Here is a 3,144-nt window from a genome sequence, read left to right on the forward strand (position 1 = left end):
AAGGCCTTCCTTCACATTGTGAATGTCACGGTGTGTACGGAGGTAATCTAATCAGGACAGCCTTCGTGTCTTTAAGAGTACACAGGACATGGGCACATCTTGGAGCCGGTCTGATAGGAGAGCTGCTGTATCTGTAACCCTGAGACAGAGAGGCAACCTTCATGGAGTTCAAGACATGGATGGCGTGTCAGTTTCTGATACGGACAGCTAAGCATCCACATGATGCAACACAGACTCAGAAGGTATAAGAAGCAGGAGATGACGTTGTTCGGGGCTCAAACTTTGCCGGACGCTTGCAGACGTGATTTTTGAGACCACAGCTGTGCATAGCTCTAAGCATTTTTCTCTGTCCTGTAACGACCTGATCTGGAATAAACTCTGTTACTTTTTTACTCCTGTTTTTATAGTCCTTTTTATATGGTTTTACCGAGTTTGAGTTAAGAGTAGTAAATAACTTGCTCCCAGGAAAAGAACCGGTGAGGAGGCCCCCAGGGCGCTACAGCCTTTACTTCCAAGGGGACAAATCCTCCTCATTTAACAAATTAAATATGTCATTAAAACCAAATATAATTAACATTGAATAATTAAAATTACACAAGCTTTTCTTCTTCTGTTTTACTTCAAATCAGATTACACTTTTACTGTTTAAGGTAAATTAGGATTACCAAAATATAACATATGTTTTTGTTTTCTCAAAAGCAAAATGAGAGGAAAAACTTTAAGAAATGTGTTAATACTTTTATTAAATAAAACAGTTTTTTAGTATAAAAACATTAAAAAGTTCATGTTTACTCTGGAATAGGGCCACAGCTCAACTGCAACTCCAACTACCCAGAAATCTACCATGAGTCTTTAACTCCAGGTCATTTAACTTTTATGTGGCTCTGCTATAGCCCATCTGAATCAAATATAAAGTCTCAGGGGACTTCTAGTGGTACCTCAGCCTTTTTATATTTGTTTTTTGTTTTTTTGCAGTGGCACCCATTTAAAGAACTTTTGGCCTGACAATCCTATATCCAAGGCTGATATAGTAAGAAAATACCCACCATTCCCGTTAAGGTTAACGCTCTCCCATGCACACTAAAGTTTTCTGGCATTCCTTTTAGGGCCAAGTGTTAAAAGAAGCCTATCGTCACTACCTTCCATAAATATATCACTGTAGTCTAACAAATTATTAAAAAGGCCAATTTCACTCTTTAGAAATTGAACAGTTTGCAGAATAATCATATCTGCTCGACATCAAATCCTGCTTATTGCAATTATATTTCAATGTCAAATTTTTTATTCCAATCTAACAAGATAGGTAAAGAAATCAGCATACAATACCTTATTTACCAAGATGCTAATAGAATAACAGTGTTAAAAGAAACATAAAGTGATACAGTTTTTAAAGTACATTAAGACATTTGTTTGATAGAGTACGTCTCATGCTCACAGTAACTCTAGAAGATCATGCTTTCGACAAGGATGGGATTCGAACCCATGCGTGCAGAGCACAATGGATTAGCAGTCCATTGTGAGTAAAAAAGTATGCAAGCCTGTGAGAAGGCCAGTGGCTGGAAGTTGGAGAGGATTGTGCTGGGAGATGCAGGGAGGTGGAATGCCATTCTGCTGGTATTTGACTGGGAATGGCCATTTTGAATGGCTACTACTTAAAAAAATATTATTGCCACTGAGAAGGCCAGTGGCTGGAAATTGGAAGGGATTCTGCTGGGAGATGCAGGTAAGTTGGCTGCCATTCGGCTGGCATTTGACTGGGACGGGCCATTTTGAGTGGTTGCCACTGTATAATTCTGCCAGGAAGAATAAGGTGGTGGACTGAGCTCCACTCCAATCTAACAAGATACGTAAAGAAATCAGCATACAATACCTTATTTACCAAGATGCTAATGGACAACAGCGTTAAGGGAAACATAAAGTGGTGGTTGCATTCTCAATTTCGCAGCCTTTAAGGTCATATCATAAGTGTTTCTGTATGTCTCTCTTGTCAAGTCAACACTCAATGGCTCCTTGAGCTCATTTTCACTGTAGATAGCTCATAGTGATAGAAATGACATTTCAACACATTATGTTCCCTCTATCAGTTCTTTGACAATGGCAGATTGACTCCTACATGCTTCGCACAAGGACTCTTGCAAGAGTGGTGTAATTTCACGTCCAGTCCTAAAATTGACTTTTTTCTACCTCGATCATGACCTGGATGACTGAGGATCTTCACAGATAGATTAAAGAGTACTCTGGCCATCATATTTTGAAATACAGTAGTAGCCGTTCGACATTTCCCCAGTTTCCTTGGCTGATCTCCTACCATTCCTTTTTGAAACATCAACATTTGTGCTAAAATATTCTTTCTGTCATTATTTGTAAACATTAAGATCTATAGAGAAGCAACATCTCCTGGTCAGACCCTGTAATTCAGTGAAAGGGTGGAATCAGAGTAAAAATGTATGCAAGCCCGTGAGAAGACATTTGTTTGATAGAGTACGTCTCATCTCACAGGTAAGTTAGCAGCCATTCGGCTGGCATTTGACTGGGATGGGCCATTTTGAATGGTTGCTACTGTGTAATTCTACCAAGAAGAATAAGGTGGTCGGCTGAGCTCCACTCCAATCTAACAAGATAGTTAAAGAAATCACTATACAATACCTTATGTACCAAGATACTAATAGAATAACAGTGTTAAAGGAAACATAAAGTAAAGACATTTGTTTGATAGAGTACGTCTCATCTCACAGGAACTCTATAAGAGAGTGTTTTCGACGAGGATGGGATTCGAACCCATGCGTGCAGAGCACAATGGATTAGCAGTCCATCGCCTTAACCTCTCGGCCACCTCGTCTCTGATTGGTCCTCCTAGACGTGAAACAAAATCGTGGACTGTTAATGGTGACCAGTGAATTTCTCCGCTGTGAGATCAATAAAGCTCATCTGATCTAATCTGAGAATCACTCGATGATCCATGTTGTGGCCTACACATTTTGCGAGAATCAATCGCGATGACAGTTCTCTTCAGATGGCAGAACATGGGGAATTAGCTCAAATGGTAGAGCGCTTGCTTAGCATGCAAGAGGTAGCGGGATCGATGCCTGCATTCTCCAATTGGCTGCTTTTAAAGTCATATAACAAGGCCTTCCATATGTCTCT

General features: G+C 39.9%; 1 non-coding gene across 1 annotated transcript; it reads right to left on the reverse strand.

Moving 5' to 3' along the window:
• Positions 1-2,757: 2,757 nt before the first annotated feature.
• Positions 2,758-2,839, reverse strand: trnas-gcu. The gene has a single exon. It is a non-coding gene; the product is annotated as a tRNA-Ser (tRNA).
• Positions 2,840-3,144: the final 305 nt, after the last annotated feature.

This window comes from Cyprinodon tularosa, unplaced genomic scaffold (genome assembly GCF_016077235.1).
Source record: "Cyprinodon tularosa strain WSP-4 unplaced genomic scaffold, ASM1607723v1 ctg274, whole genome shotgun sequence".
NCBI lineage: Eukaryota > Metazoa > Chordata > Actinopteri > Cyprinodontiformes > Cyprinodontidae > Cyprinodon > Cyprinodon tularosa.